The sequence below is a fragment of the Pinus tabuliformis genome, chromosome 7 (genome assembly GCF_031772625.1).
Source record: "Pinus tabuliformis cultivar Carrire ecotype Pingquan chromosome 7, CPIR1, whole genome shotgun sequence".
Classification (NCBI taxonomy): Eukaryota; Viridiplantae; Streptophyta; class Pinopsida; order Pinales; family Pinaceae; genus Pinus; species Pinus tabuliformis.
The window spans coordinates 607,372,287-607,389,225 of record NC_142293.1 but is presented as its reverse complement, the minus strand read 5'-3'; positions in this window follow the sequence as shown (position 1 = coordinate 607,389,225).

Sequence of the window (16,939 nt, the reverse complement as noted above, 5' to 3'; positions counted from 1 at the left end):
TATGAAATGGGTCCCTTAGAGTTTAATTGGTATCAACATTGTATCTTTCAAAAAGGTCCGATAACCAAATGAAAACATTATATAAAAGCCTTTTGAAAAACCCATTTGATCAAATAAAACAAACCTTTATCATTGCGATAAAGCGATCGCAAGATCGCATATCGCAATGACATGAGGTACATAAATAAGTGGCACATTGGTCTCCGCCGATGCGATATCGCTATCGGCTATCGGCAATACTTTATGCACATTTTAAAGCGCCCCCATACCAATTCTCCCGATGCGATGCGCAATCGGCGATCGGCGATACTCTTTACGCAGTCTTAAATTGCTCCAAGCCATTCACCCCGATGCGATGGATATCGCAATCGGCAATCGGCAATATCCTATGCACAACAATAAGGCGCCCAGGTCATACCCCCGATGTGATGCAATATTGCAATCGGCAATCGGCGATACACTATCGATGCACATTGTTATGCCCATTCATCTCGATGCGATGCGATTTCGCTATCGGCGATCGGGGTTTCAAAATTGTCAACACAAGGATTTAAGTGTTCCCGACACCCGATTATGATATAGCGCGGATTTCAAAAAAGCCGTTAAATGAAGGGATATCATGATTTGTTTCATATTAAAGGCTTGATCCGTCCAACAATGATTCGCCTGCGCACAACCGCCAAAACGCCCATAGCACGCTTAAATGAATCATTCGGCCGATTAACGATATAATGGGCATTTAAGATTGGCAGGTTTTAAACGACCATTTAATGTGATCGTAAATCCTAAAATCCTCCCATGGATTGTGTCTGTGCCCATTTTAAAAGCTACTCCCTTATTACGCATCTGTCAATATTTCTCATCACTTGCAAGATTTCATTGCTATTTCTCTGTATTACGTATATTTGCGCCTCTGTGCAGAATTCATCCAAAGGAGAAAGCTCAAGCAAAATGGGGAAGAAATCCAAAAAGACCACAGGTGCTTCCACTACGCCAGCTGCAGGACAAGTTCTCACTGACAAGAAGAAAGGATTAATTTCGGATACAACATGTTCAGGTCTCGGCAGAACTACTTGGCAGGGTACCTACAACTTAATCGAAATTGAAGAACCTACGGTGACAATAGCAGAAGCCACTGCTGATTCCACTCAGAAATCTGAGTGCACTCTTAAAGATTTAGCTGACTCCTTCCTTCACCGGATAGCAGCCAGGGAGCAGATTCTCCCATACACAGATGTAGTGCGTTGGGCAATTGAAGAAATCCCAATCATGGACAGAACCTTCAGCACCAGAGACGGGAGGATTTTCGGGTCGTTCAAAGCTGAGGACTTGAGGCAAATGTATCATTTGCCTAAGCCAGAGAAGATATACAATAAGGCGTTCCTGGAAAAATTCGCAAACGAGAATGAAGTTGAATCCGAACCCATCCGGGATTGGAGACAAAATCCGGCAAAGCACAAACATGAGTCTTCTGGTAAGTACTCAGTTGATTCCCTGGCTTCTCCTTATTGCTACGTTGGAATAATGATGTGTAGATTGTGGGGATTGCATGACTCATCCAATTTCACCATAGAGATGGTTCCTTTAATGGAAGCTGCATGCAACAGTCTAATAATGGATTGGGCCACTATTCTCTCAGATAAATTAGCCAAAGCTGTTCTTGATTTTAGAAATCAGACTGTCATCTCTGAAAGAAAAATTCCCCCATTCTATTACAATGCATATATTTTAGATACATTGTGTTTCAATTATGAATTTCCCATGCTCGGCTGGAGGTGGATGCCACAAGATCCCATGGCTATCCACATATACCATCAGAAATTGTGGAAGTCCTCTTACAAACACCATCTGTACCAAGTCTACAATGGCTTTATGGTGCCTATTTATTATTCTATTTTTGATAAACCCATTCCCAAGATTTCCTATCAAGCTTCGTTTGATTTAACAGTGGTAGGGAGTTGGTTTGGAGAGGAAAAATTCACTTATGTTAGAGTTTTTGGTAGCCAAGCCAGACCACATGTTCTCCCCTTGTACATACCAGATAAACTGCTAGCAAGAGAAATCGCTTATCAAATTAGCACTGAGAGTGTTACACAGACTCTCAAGAAGAATAAGAAGCAGGGCTGGCCCTCATTTCCTTTCAGATGTGGTGTTTATACTCTGCATGATCTCAAACATGCAGAAAAGGAAGCCACAAAGATTAAATCATTAACTCTGGCAACTCTTCCAAATAGGCACTTTGATCCAAAGAAAGTTGCCTATAATGCACTAGAACAGGCCAAATTGACAAAATTTGAGCATAAAGAAGATATGTTTGATGACCTGTTCTCTTCAGCTGAATCAATAAGTCAGGTTAAAGAATTCGCTAGAATGAAATATAATGATGAAGGGTTGACTGAATTTAATAAACTTAGAGAACAGAGGTTGCAAACTCTGCCTCTAGATTTACTAGCGACAACCCCGGCGACATCATCAAGCGAGCCTGATCGGCAACAGTCAAAGGAACCTCCAGTTATAACGAAAGAACAACAGAGACCACAGGAGGAGAAGCAGAGAAGAGAAGAAGAGGAAAAGCAGAAGAAGGAGCAGGAAAAAGTGCGGAAAGAACCTCAAGCTGAAAAGGAAAAACAAACCACCACTGATGTCAATATAGATACTCATGTTGACCCTAAGTTGCTCAAGGAATGGGAGCAATTTGATTCCATTATTAGTGGTTTGGAATGCTCAAAGGACACAGACACTTCTAAGGTAGCTGATACACAGGAAATCACTTCACCACAGGTTCTAAGCAGAACCAGCGGCCCACCCATTTCGAAAGAGGTAGAGGTAATACCAAAGGACCCCTCTGACCAAATCATTTTGCAGGTAGAACATATTCCTCCCCTGGATGTCTTCTACAGCCCAAGGCATAAAGCAGTGGTTAAGCGACAAAGGAAAAGAAGAAGGACTGATCAACCTTCCCTTTTCCCAGAGCAAACTGTCATGGGCAATGTAGTTTGGAAGGAGGAATTTGACCCCTCCGATGACCTGACAAAACTGTCACAATATGCAGGACCCTATTCGGCAGCGACAATTGATAAGGCATCAGAGGTAAGTCTTCTACTGAAAACCAAGGATCAAGAGATTTTCTCATTACAGGCAGAGTTAGCTGAGACAAAGCAGAAGGAAGAGCAGGCAGAGCAGCAATTGTTGACACAACAGCAAGTGAACAATCAACTAACTCAGCAATTGCAGGCAGAAAAGCAAAGGATCGACCAAAGCGCAATCCAGAAACAGAAGGAATTATCAGAGGCATTGGCACAATTAAGGGCAGCAAACGAGCAAATGATGAAAACAAAGGATGAGCAAATTGCTCAATTGTCATCACATCTCGAAAAAATAAAGGGCGCTCCACAAGTGGCTAAATTCAGAGCAGAAACATTACAAATAAACACTGCATTAATATCCCAAATTAAGCTCCTGTGTCAACAAATCGCTCAGGCAGAGCCACTGTGTGAATTAACGACATCCATAAATCAGCAGGTAGAGAAGGCCAGAAATGAATTGGATCAAGCCGAAGAGATCATAACTGCATTTCTTGACTGGCAAGATTCTGATCAAGGGAGAGCAGCAAATTTGCCCAGGATCTTAGAAACACATAAAGATATACTCTTCACAGAATGGCAGTCTCAGATGATGAAAGCAGAGAGGGCGGCTTCAAGATGTAAATCAACTTCCAACAATTTGGTTGAACTAGTTAACAACACTCTCTACTTATCAAATATGATTTCCCAATGTACACCAGGAAAGTTGACAACAACAAACACATTGGAGCAATCATGTTATCCTGATTTAGAGGAAAAGGGGAGATTAATCACTGGGATTAACAGTTTAACCTTTGAAGCATATTGGCTCTTCCTGATTAAGCCGCATACACAGAGAGCCACCCTTAAGTGCCTAACAGATGCGATCGGGTATATAATTCCCAATATTCAGGATGCCACCTATGCCTCCCAGCTCAGTTCGCGCCTCAACAAACCTCCTGAAGTAGAGCCAATGCTTGCGATAAGTCAGCTCAGATTTAAAGGCAAGCAACCTACTTGATGAATCATGCCGCCGATTGCCAGATCGCTGAGGAAAATAGAATCAAGATTTATTGATACCGATTTAGTAGGATTTCAGTTTAATAGATATTTAGATTAATTTAGTATTTATAGACCCTTTCATTGTTTTGGAAAGGGTCGTAAATTTTTGTACCAGACTTAAAGACTGAAGTTTGCACTATTGTGCTTCAGTCAATATTCTTTTATGAAACTGGACCAGTTGTTCTTAATTCAACAAGGAAGTTTTTTATACAATTGTGCACTATTGTCTTTGTTGAGAATGTTTTTGCGTTGAAGGAAGAATTACAAGTAGTGATTGATATTGGGAGTGTCAAGCAGCTCATATGGTATTTCTATCTATATCTGAATTCATTCCTTTCATATGAATTGTTATGTGATTATTCTTGCTATTATTGATTATATGCATGTGCTGTAACAGCAGATCTATATTCATTCCACTATTGGATGTTTTACGATGTGCCTTTCTTTTAATCATGTATATGTCAATGATATAAATGATAAGTGTGGTAATATCGCTTAAATTGCTTTGCTTAACTATTTAAGCATAGTAATCATGAATGAAATAATGTCTATGTCTGTTAAATAGAGTCATCTATATGCCTGTTTATAGACACAAATCATCAAGCGCTGCACTTTAAAGCTCAATAAGTTCCCGGGATAGATCATAATTTATGTATTCTTGTTAATAGTTTTAGTTATTCGCTCATCGCTAGCTCAGTTTATAAATCATCCATTCATCTAGTTTATCCACTTTTGGGAAACTGGTCCCATTATCTCCAGTCGGAGCCACTATTCCAAACGGAAAAGCAGCTGTACTAAGGTTCAGACCGGGTGGTTATCCCCGATGTTGTTGCAGAGGATTTTTCTGAAAGATGGTTCATTTAGGGCACAACTATACATTTATGCAAGAATACAAAAACTAGAGGATATTGAAATCAGCAAAGCAAAGAAGAATCGTTATCTTTAGAGAAATTGCTTTAAATCAATAAGAGAAAAGAGGAAACGACACAACTATTTATATCACTTTACTGTCTTTATTTTCACTAAAACCAATTTGATTGATTATTTTTATCATGTTGGTTCTTCCTTAAATCTTCATAATTCTCTTTGATCATTATTATTGAATAAGAATAAGGGCATATTTTCCTCTATTGAAATGTTCAGACTTCATCCACCATCCCTACTGTTAAGGAGTGTTGAGCCATCCTCTGTATATAAATAGGAAAGTGTTATATAAAAGAAAAGAAAAAAAGGAAAAATATTATCTATATGATTACTAACATGATTTGTCATATGAAGCATAGGGGGTCTCATCAAGAGCTAGCCTACCATGATCATAAGGAAGCAAGTGAAGTGGCATTCCCACTATGGCCACCACACCAGGGATATGATCCAAGAAGCATATCAGAAAATTAAAAAAGTCCTTGGAACAGGAGGTCTCATCACGAGCCGGCCTACCCACCTTTCACTCCTTCCTGGTGAATGGAATTGTGATTCATCTGGATACCAAGCCAGCACAATTGCCTCCATTCTGACATCACGCAACACTTTCCTAGGCATACACAAAGGATTATGGTTCCAAGGGTGAAATAAGAAACTATGTCAAGGTTATGGACACCTGTGGGCAATAGAGCTCTGTTGATGGTATTGAAGTCATATTTTTCATACACCAATAGTCATTATAAGCCCTTCTTCTTATATCTTTATATTGATTTCAAATGAGATTATGTTATATAACCCTTTCAAACCTTTTATGCATGAAAATCATTTATAAATCAATCATAATGGTTAAAGTGGATAATGACCGCATAAGAACTTTTACTTATGTTAAGCTGTCCTATCCTCTATTTTTCACATCATTTCATGGCATTTCCATATTTATTCATGATTTCCATCATCAGCCTCGATTTTAGTAATCCACTGATTTTTGTAAACATGTCATGGATCTATACACCGTTCCTTTATTTTACTATACGACTACAGTCCAGCATGTTGCTCCTTTATTTACTGGTCGAGGACAGCCTATCACATTTCAGGGTGGTGCAGGTGACCTCCATAATACACCAGCATATGTGTCAACTCCTTATTTGGAGGAACTATGACTCCATCAAAACTCGGGAATAGCAAGTTTAACAGTATTGTATTTCCCAATATGCATAGCTTGTTGTTCCATCGCCATTTCTCTGTTTTTGCTCTGTAAAAATTAACAGTGAGCTAAAGCTTGAACAGCTTGTTGTTCCATCATCATCTCTGTGCTTTTGCTCTAGAGAAATTAATAGTGTGCTAAGCTTGAACAAAATGGGAGGCAGATCAATACGCAACGAACCGCAGGTGTTAATGGTCTCTGACACTGCACGTGAAATCTTAGTAAGAGCAGGATGGATTGCCTACCTTAACCGACTACAACAGTCTAACGAGACGGTGGCCATTGAATTTCTGCAGAATTTGCAGGAAGATCATTCCATGGTGAGGGGGAGGCAAATAACAGTAACAGATGCGATAATTGTTGAAGTATCAGGACTGCTAGCTATTGGACCAGTATGGACCCTGAAAAAAATGAGACTTCAAGATGCTATAACCATCTTCCGAGACGAAGGATAGAGCCTTACTGTCAAAGGAAAAGGAGTCCTGCCTACAACCCTGGGAGAACCTTGGGTAGAATTAGCCAGAATTGTACAAAGTTACATCACTTGCGATGGTAGAAAAGATGTGGTAAGACCATGCCATCTCAAATTTTTAGTTGTATTAAAACAAAAATGTGCTATGAATTTACCCGCATACTTAAATTTTTTATTGCATGATGCTACTCGAAGTATAAGAAAATCTCGTCATGTAGAATCAGTAGTAAGTCATCACAGCTTAATTCGGCTAATAGTCAGTTACAGTCTCGCCCAACAGCAGAGTAGTTGGGAAGAATTGGTTTTCTCAATAGATGGGGGATTGGCCTTACCAGCCCCAAAACGAAAAAGCACTGCTAGCACATCAATTAGACCGCAGAAATGAAGACAGTCCGCCAGATTGGGGAGAAGCAGAGGAATGTTGGGAAATCCCCAAGAAAACAGTAGCCAGCCATTAGAAATATATGACTCAGAGGATGAGCAACCCCCACAACTTGAAGGAGGGGAAAATGAAGAAGAAGAATTAGAAGAAAATGAAGAAGAGGAACTAGAAGAGGAAACTAAGCACTCCAGCGAGGAAGAAGGGGAGGAAGCAGAACCACCCAGCGAAAGCCCATTACAAAACCCTCTGCAAGAAGATGAATTGGCCCAAATTTTGGCCAATATGGGTGAGTATGTCTAGCCCCACAGCCCACTCAACCCTGATATCGAGGCAAGACAATCACAAGAACACTCTGCTCATAATAAGAGTGCATCTGAGGAGATGAGTGATGAGGAAGAAGAAGAAGGACAATCACAGGAACACTTTGCTCATAGTAAGAGTGCGTCTGAGGAGATGAGTGATGAGGAAGAAGAAGAAGGAAAATCACAGGAACACTCTGCTCACAATAAGAGTGCATCCGAAGAAATGAATGATGAAGAAGAAGTAGAAGTAGAAATCACCCGGGAAACAATAGATCAAACCAGGGTTTCCTCCCCTGAAAAACCTAATCAGGAGGACGAGAACACTAAAGAAGTGTTCCAGGCATAAAACATGGAAACAAGCCAGGGCGAGGGTACAATCCCTGAAGAACAAATCCCAGGCCGAAGAAAGGAAACAGATGTTCCTTCGAAGAAAACAAATGAAATCAAAAAGTTGCGAAAGGAACAACAGAGACTGCTAAATGTAATTAAACAACTCAGAAAAAAATAAGGGTCTTAAAAATGGGGAAAATCTTAAAAAGAACCACTGGAGCAAAGCATGCATCCACCCAGGAAAAACCCCATAAAATGAAGACCAAAAGGACTGAAGTCAAACCCATTATTATTCAGGACCACAAGAAACAACATGTGGCTATTACAAATGCAGAGGCCCAAACAGAAAGCACACCAATTTGTAATAAGGACGTCCAGACAGAGGCATTGTCCTCTAGCATGACGATCGACTGGACAGTTCATGAGAAGGAAACGCAGACTATAAAAACCAGATGTCGCAATAAGGAGATCCAGGTAGATCTCCAACCCAAAAATGTTTTGATGGACAATGATCCGAGGATAGTGAGACTTCAAAAGGATCTGGCATAGGCCCAGCAAACGATAGAAAAGCTCAAAAAGGAAATTGTTCCTTAAGAGAAATATCAGAAGTTACAGCAACAGGTAAAGAACATCAATGCACTGGAGAGTGAGGACTTCAATAGATGGCGAAGGGATGAGGAAAAAGTTAAAAAGGTAACCAATAGACTAGACACAGTTATGAGTCAAATGGATACCTTATGTTCTTTGTATACTGATGTTCTAGCATGTAGAGCACCTGCCAAAAACTATGCTTTGTTTTTGATGGAAAGGTATTTACAATTGAAAATTAAGGCTATCAAGGCAGGGGTGCCTATAGAGCTAAAAACTATTGATGATTTCATAAACTGCTGTAAGCATTATGGGGTGAAAGTCCAGTGATTGCTATGTGAATTTTATCTGCATAATCTTGTGTTCGATGCTGAAATGGAAGAGAACCCTAGCCCTTTTGTGGGTGATATCCAGCTTCAAGCATTCATCTCTTTTGCTGTTAACTAGATAAAGTGGCTTAAAGCCCACAGTACCTTCCAGAGACATGAGAACGGGTAAGATCTGTGGGTAAGGGTTGAACCTAGAAACCCATTGCAACTGTGGAATAAGAATAGAAGCTTAATGAGAAAGAAGGGTGTGATCCAGACATTGGGACCCATTCACACAACAGTTGTCCAGTAAGGGGTAGAATACTTCCTAGCCATCAAAGACCTTGCCATAGCAGCAGCCAAACTCTGAAAGAAGACTTCCAATAACAATGTCCAAGACAGAGATCCATTCAATTACGAAAATTTTAAGCTAGCTGCTGATCGCCTGGTTACCTATGGTAACCTCATCTTGAGAGAAGGCCCGTATTGGTTAGGCTGTAGGCTTCGAAGTTCAATCATCTGGTATCCTGCACTAGGGTATAAGGCCCTATATGAATTGCCTGAAGTCCAGACAGGGCATATTTTTGAAGTTTTAGCTAGAAATCATGGTTTTAGACCACTACATGAAAATCCTTCTCAAGCCTATTCCCTAACTGCCTTGCATGTCAATTACAATGTTTTCATGAGGGCATGAAGAAGGGTAAGCAGGGGGGTGTGTTGAGCATTGGAAAAGGTATGTATTTACCATTTATTTCTTTATCTTTTCCTTTAAATCATAACTCCTTTACATTCTAGGATGGTAATACATTAAAGAATTACAATAGAATTAAGGAGATTTGTGATTGATGAAAAATGACTAATTATTGTCTTTTTCTACACAGAAAGTGAAGAAAATGGAAAATCACTATTCCGGAGGAAAAGACAAAGTAGAAGAAACTGCTATCCCTTTGACAAGAAACCGCATCCAGACGAGGAAATCAAGATCGGAGCACATGGTCCAGGAAAAGGAAGAGGAAATGCGACATGAGCGCAAGAGGACAAAATGATAACTAAGGATCAAAGATATGGAAAATCCCTTAGGATCCTTTGATCCTGAGGGATCGTTGCTTCAAAATTTCTCTGTATTTTTTATACTTCCACCTGGCCATTATAAAGAGGGACAACACTACTAGCCCAAGGCATGGATATTATTATTGGTTTGTGGAATTTACTATTGTAATCTGAACTTTGATCATCAACTCTCTTAAAAGAGCGATAGTTGTAACTCTGCCTTTATGATTAATATATAACTCAGTTGCTGTTCCATTATCTGATCATGGAGTAAATGCAACAGTGCTTCACTGGTGGCTAAGTGCCCAGCCCTAGTGGATCACTTTCTTTCTGTATCATTATTTTACGATTACAGTCATGTGTGGTTTGATTTCCTTTGCATTTCCTTAACTCGCTTTATTCAGTAATCTTTCGTTTCTGAGCATTCCATTGAATTGCTCTGTTATATCAAATTCGTAATTGAATAGCAAGATTATTATTTGCAACTGAAAATGTCATGCTGTTCATTCTAAAATAATATCACATTGTCTAATTCGGATATTGCTGTTCATTTATAGATTGATATTGTTGTTCATTTATAGATTGACATTGCTGTTCATTTATAGTTCCGATTGCTATTCATTTAGCTACAGATTACTTACAATTGCGATTGTTGTTCATTTAGCTACAGTTTACTTACAATTGCGATTGTTGTTCATTCGATTACTGTTCCATTATAACTGCAATTGTCGTTCCTTTATACATGTGGTTAATGTCCATTATGCTAGAATAAGATTATTGATTCTATAGTTGCTGTGTGTTTACATTTGATTAAGTTTGTTGTTCAATTTCTGTAGACTTACTGAGGTTTGTTGTTCCTTTCTTAGATTGATGTACAATTCCTTTATTAGTTAAAGATTGCTACTCAATTCATTTCCGTAGATTAAGCTTTGATTTTCAATATTTTCAATAGAAATAGGTGTTGTTCCTTTTATGTTAATTGAATTGTTATTTCCAATATTTTCTTTGGTGTGGATAGAAAGATCTACAACTGTAACGAACATTGACTACTGCTGTCTAAGTTCTTAGATTGGAGGTCTTGTCTTTGATTGATTTTCGTTTACATCAGTTTACAGGGGAAAGAGTTATCGTTACTGCATCATTGGCTGATGATTGTTGTAGTTTCTTGAGTGAATTATTTAGTTACAAAGCATTTGAGTTTCTTGCCATTACAATTAGAGTTTGTTTCCAGCATTTATTTACTTTTGTAAAGCACTATACTACAAGCATTACTCTTGAACAAGTGACAACCTCAGAGTGAGTACACTCTTGAGATAAAAAATCGTACCTGGATTGATAATTAATGTAGGGTAAATAGAGGTTAAAAAGACCCTTTTTATCGCTCAACAATGTGCTTCATTATGCCATACTTTAATTTGTTGTTTTTCGATTTCAACTTCATCCTTCTCCTACTCATCCATTTTTATTTACTAGCAAGGGTGAGTTGGAGATTATTATTCCATTATTTGATTGTATTGTTTAGCCTATTTAAATATGTTATTGCAGAGATTCCTCAATTACTCTACTGGTTTATCCAGCAATACTTTCCTTGGGGCTGCAATATCTCAATTTGTGAGAGCGTGTGGTTATTGACCACAAGTTCGGTGGTTTAAACCCTCCTTCTAGCAGAAATCTTCACAAATTGTTATGAAGTGTACTATTTCAGTTCACCACTTCTAAATCATACTTGGTTCAACAATTTCCACCTCGTCGAATTCTGTACCGAAGGTCCCAAAATAATTTCTAATTCAATGAATTTTTTATAGTATGCTTCTTCAAATTTATTCGCAATTTAGGGTTTGTCTTGATTTGTGTTATAATATATGTATTTACTTCAGTATCAAACTAATAATTTCTGCATTAATTATGTACTATTTCTATTCAACAATTTATTCAGATGAGTGTTAAATGTAAATTTATATTCCTTTTCTATTATTCATATAAATGTTGCAAGGTACATCTATATTTCTGCTCTGTTATGCATATATGTACTGAAATGTAAATTTATATTCCTATTTTGTTATTCATATAGATGTTGCAAGGTACATTAATATTTCTTCTCTATTATGCATATATGTACTGGAAATGTAAAATCTATACCTCTGCACTGTTATTCATGTCAGTGTTTAAATGTAAAAGTTGTTTCTGTTTATGCATATACGATTTTCATTCCAGCTTCATTGACTTAAGTTCTCTTATGCCTATAGAGTGTGAATACCATGTATTTGTTTATGAGAATTTTTGTAAATGGTTTAAGTCCCTACCAGTTTATGGATTAATTTGACCATAACTAGATAGAGTTTATGTACATTTGACATTACGTACAGAGTAAATCATGTTTTTATGGTATCCCTCTTGCTTCCAGTTATGGTTATTGTGAGTGATTTGAGGGGTTTTTTTGGGCAAGATTTACATGGCAAAGAGAGGAACTAACCCTCAAACCATTAGTTCTTGCACGTTGACTATGTTACAAGAAAGTTTAATTGTTGACTTTGGTTTTGTTCAATGGAGTTGGACACAACTACACCTCCATTAAGCCTGCATTGTCTACTCATGGTTACAATCCCCTAGTAGTAATAGTTTTTCATTATAATTTATCTAGAATTTCATAGAAAAATAATTTGAAATATTCCATAGACATTAAATCTCTACCACCTGCATGGTGTCGTGGCGGAAAAAGTCGTTTGTGCGGACACAACTGACCTCCCTAGGAGTCTAAACTCTCTAGCGACAAACAAGACAAAATGGAGTGATCTTTCTCTAAATATACCTTTTAAAACATGAAAACTACAAGTGTTTAGGCTTACCTTATTCCAAAACGCTGTTGTTGTAGTCCGTCCTTGCCGATCCGGATGAGCTCCTCCTTCACATCAATTCCTGCAACCACAAACAATCAAACAATTACCAAGCACTTGCATTTCATATAATAAAACATATATTCAACATGCAGACCAAGGAACACATGAAATAACTCATTAACACAAGCTATTGAGAAAAATAAACCAGTTTGTATTAATAACGAAACAAAGAAACTCTTACAACCTGGCCTTGGTGTTGTGCAAGTTCCTCCCAGGGTCCATCAAGGGTTTTCCTCTACTTTGACAAAGCTCACCCACTTCCAAGTAGAATCAAGCAAAGACAATCTCTCCTCACAAGGTTCTAAATGGGAGTCCTAATTCCTGCAGCATTTACCCAAAGAAAATGTATAGCTTTAACCTCTCCTCCCTCTGGCTCAATGTCTTTATTTATAGTGCTGTAAAGAGGTTATTCAGGTCCACCATCAATGGGATAATCCCCCTCTTTGGGTGGGATAGCTCCCTTATTGATGGGATAAGTTCCCCCTTAATAGAGATACATGAACCAACTGGAGGCGCATCCAAATCATCAAACCGACCTCTAGAAAGTTCTAGAAGTAACCACAAGTAACTTTTTTAAGATGAAACTCGCGCATTTTGCCTTTTACAGAAGGACGCACCTGTCCCTTAACATACAGAGCGTCCAAGGACGCACCTTTTGTGAACATGGTCAGCGTCCCCGCAGGTAAGGCTAGAGAGAACCTGCGACCCCAGAGATAAACATATTTTTTACAAGACTTTCTCTCTTCTTTGAGTTTGAGATGGATAACAGAGGCATAAGACTTGCCTAAGAGGGTAGCATGACTGTTGATTTGAGCCATACTAACTGTAAGTGGTCATGGTGACATTTTTTAGTGTAACAGATTGCCCCCTAAAGTGCGAAGCCTGGAATAGATTTAGGGTTTTGTAATTCTAGGAAGGGTGAAGCGCTTTATCATTTCAAGGATTGTCTTGTGGATGGCCTGGTTGGAACCTGCAATTTTCAACACAAAATACATGGATAAGATTATATCATCACTGAGGTAGGCATTCCCATACTCAGATTCAAAACTTTAACTAATGGACTAACTATTCTGATACAGGAATGATCTTGCAGTACATCATTTTTATAGACTTTTGTAGACACAGTATGGACGCAGCCATCTGTTTATGATTAGTCTACATAGATAATGAATACAAAACTCCTCGCAGCCTGGATGGTAGAAACTAGATCCAGGGTCTTCACTTCTACTTCCCGAATTGGTACGATTCTAACCATGTGATTAAATGATTCGATGTCGAACATGGTAGAAACCACTTGATTACCAGTCAATGATGTAAACTGTTAACAAGCGTGAGAGAAACCACCAGTAATGTCAATGGTTCTCAAAGTACCAAGCACAACCCGTGAAATGTGAATAGATGTTTTGATGTCGAACACTTCACGGAATCCTCTGATCGAAAGTCAATGATGTAAACTGACGTCAAAGGCGAGAAACCTGCCATTGATGCATGCAGACTTCAAGGTACTGTCGATTCCTAAGTCATCTTTCTAGATAATGTGTCGATGTCGATAGAAAGCGACCCGTTGCAGGCAAGCCCGCAACACGAAATCATTGTTCAAGTTGAAGAAATGTTGCTGTAAGGACTGACTCAGGGATGGTCAAATGGATGACAAGTATTTTGCAGATGAAAGTTTTTGCTTGCAGACCTCTTGAACACATAACGACACAACAGATGGCTTGGTGACGTATAACTCAAAGTTAACCCCTGGAACCCGATTAAAGACTTTCAAAGTGATTTGGTCAACTGTGAGGTAAAAGATTTCCCAACCCAGGTGAATGAAAAGTGTCGTGTTCAAGAGCGGTAATAAAGTTTCTTCTGAGACAAAAGGTGACAAATAGGTTCATTCTTCTCTTTTTTCCCCCACCATTTCTGGCAAGTACCTCTTTATTTTTAACAAGCTTGAGGAGGATAACATATGCTTGATTATAAGCTCATCCTTCGGACGAGTCCAACCTAGTTTAAATTCGAACCCTAGGAAGGAGTGGTTCGTTCCTGTTTGTAATTGAACAGGTCCTCTACTGTAAAAGTTTAACGAGCCCAGTATAGGAGAAACTCGGCGTTTTTCAATTTTAGAGAGTCTGAAAAAACTAAAGGAGACTCCACGTTGAACTTTTTCGTATATTTGTGTCCCTCAAGCCCGAAAAAGTATAAAATAATACCTGGGGGAACCGCTTGATCTTGCGACCAAGGAGTACTTTCATAATAGTGTCGTTAACCTGAAAAGTAAAAAGCGATCAAGGACACGTCGTTTTATTTCCTTATCGAGTTCGAAACGACAAAAACCCGGCAATCTTTTCCTGATTTTGCGGTCAAAAAAGAGCTAAAGGGGACCGTCTTTTAATTCCGTTTTAACGAGTGAAAAAGAAACACTCGGCGATCTTTTCATGTTTTAGGAGTCAGAAAAGGGCTTAAAAGATGACTCTGATATTTTTGTTTGTGAAAAATTACAATTTCCCTCGAAATCCCTTTGTCCTGCACAAAAGTAACACATTACTCATACCTGTTTAAAATAGGCAAAAATACATTCAAAAACATCTTTTCATGGTAAAAAATGAACTAATTCATCCAAAAAACCTATAAAAAGACCTTTTACCATGTCATTTTTACCGTTTCACTGTTGAGGTTGAAAAAGGAGCTTTTGACAAGAAACTTCCCGTGGTTGCTGCGGAAAATCTGACCGTCGGAATCGAACGCCGTCTCATCCAGGTATTTTACACATCCTACTCTGCATTTCTATCCGTTTAGAATCAATTTTTAGGTTTTAGTTTCATTTTTTGGGGGGGTTTTGGTTTTGGAATGCGCCTCTCGGCGGACGCAGGTGCCCTTCGGGTGACCTGCGTCCCCCGACTTTTTCTCATACGGGAAAACGGTCGGAAGACGCAGCCCGCCTTCAGGCCAGCTGCGTCCGGGCGCCCTGTGCTACAAAGCCGGGGTGCGTCCTCCGAGAAACGCGCATTTCAAAACCCCAACTCTCTCAAAAAACCACCAAAAATTCCCAAATCAATTTCTAATTGCTATTTTTGATATGCAGGGCATTAATCATGTTAGACTGGAGAGAAAGAGAGCATGTAGAGGAAGATGAAGCTGCAATAAATCATCAACCTTCCCTGGATGCCCTAAGAGCATGCGGATTATACAAATATTGGACCATACCGGGCATGAGGGGCCAGGTAAGATTCTTGGAATGGCTGGTTGAGCGATGGAACGTACAAGAACAATGCTTTTACATAGGAGGGCACCAGCTCGAGATAGAGCCCTCGGATGTATACTTTCTCACTGGCTTGCCAAACAGAGGTGAGCAACTCAGTCTTGCGGGGACTAGGCCGGGTGGCCAATCCCTTGATAGTCTCCGCGAGAATTGGTGCACACCTGGGGCTCACCATTCAAAAGGCATAGAGATAAAACACATCACTCTGCCGGAACTCAAAGTCATAGCGTTCACGGTTACCAGAATTTGCGGCGCGGCCGCTTTACACATTGCTTCCGGATCCCAAATGCGGATGGCAATTGACTGTTACCAAGGCACCATTTTCAACTGGTGTGAAGCTGTGTCGGCTCATATGAAGAGCCAACTGACCAAGGCAAAGAACGGACGACTAAAGACTTTTGGATATGGGCCTATAGTCGTGAGCTTTGCCTTGGAGAGAATTCCAATGCTGATCCCTCAGCAACTCACTGTTGATATCTTGGGTCCCCAGCAGCCAAAGCTGATACGATGGGTTGCGGTGATGGCCCGGCATCCTGACGAGGGCGCGACAGTAGTTCGATTCTCAGATAGTTATTTTGACTGGTTAGAGGGCCAGCTTTTTGTGATACAGGACTTTCCGTATGCCGGAATGGATTTCAGAGGTGATCCGGACATGGTTCTTCCACAGGGAGAACAATGGGATGACAGAGGTACTTTTATTTTCACAAGTTTTCTAGTTATGTATTTTTTGTATTTTTTATATATATCGTCTCAAAACTAATAGTAAACTTTTTCAAAATGCAGATGTTGGTCCACAGCGTCCAGCCAACCTCCGGCCTTATGATAGACTACATCCAGCTGCACCGGTACCGGCCCCACAGGACGCGACAGCAGAAGTACTAGCTGAGTTGGAGCATGATCTAGAGCGTCTCACGGCAGATATACCTGAGACTACTATGGACGACATTCCTATCAGGCTTCAGCGCTTCGTAGTCGCGGTCCCTGGACCGTTTAGGAGATTTTTGCGTAAGGTAGCCCGCGCAGTGGTGTCGTACAGAGAGCACCACCAGTGATTGACTAGTCACTTTTGTAGTCACATGTGACATTTTTGACTTTTGTACTATCATTTTGC